At 36.8% G+C, this 315-nt stretch overlaps 1 protein-coding gene across 1 annotated transcript in view; it reads right to left on the bottom strand.

Moving 5' to 3' along the window:
- The window catches only part of LOC119587349 (GTPase-activating Rap/Ran-GAP domain-like protein 3), a 420,180-nt gene that overhangs the window by 15,625 nt on the left and 404,240 nt on the right, over positions 1-315 (bottom strand). The gene's annotated exons all lie outside the window — the stretch shown is intronic.

The following is a 315-nucleotide window of genomic DNA, read 5'->3' as shown; positions in this document are numbered from 1 at the left end:
TTCGAGCTCTCTGTTAATGAGACATCGAAGCACGGGCAACATAGTCATTTCCCGATAATTATACTCTAAATTGTCCGGTGTTTCTCGAGCGGACTGTCACGTAACTACGAAAATTTACATACATAGCAATTTATTGACTCTTTTATTTTTTTGTGGGGGGGGATGAGGGGGGAGGCGTTGTGTGTCTCATTTAGGGTCACTTTCGAATAATTTACATGTTTGTTAATTTACGAATGGTTGGTCTTCCTTTTTGAATTTAAGTTTTGATTTAAGGAATAACCCATATGGATTATTCGATGAATATATGCATTTTCT

The sequence above is a fragment of the Penaeus monodon genome, chromosome 22 (assembly GCF_015228065.2).
Source record: "Penaeus monodon isolate SGIC_2016 chromosome 22, NSTDA_Pmon_1, whole genome shotgun sequence".
NCBI lineage: Eukaryota > Metazoa > Arthropoda > Malacostraca > Decapoda > Penaeidae > Penaeus > Penaeus monodon.
This window is presented reverse-complemented; position numbering and strand designations above follow the sequence as displayed.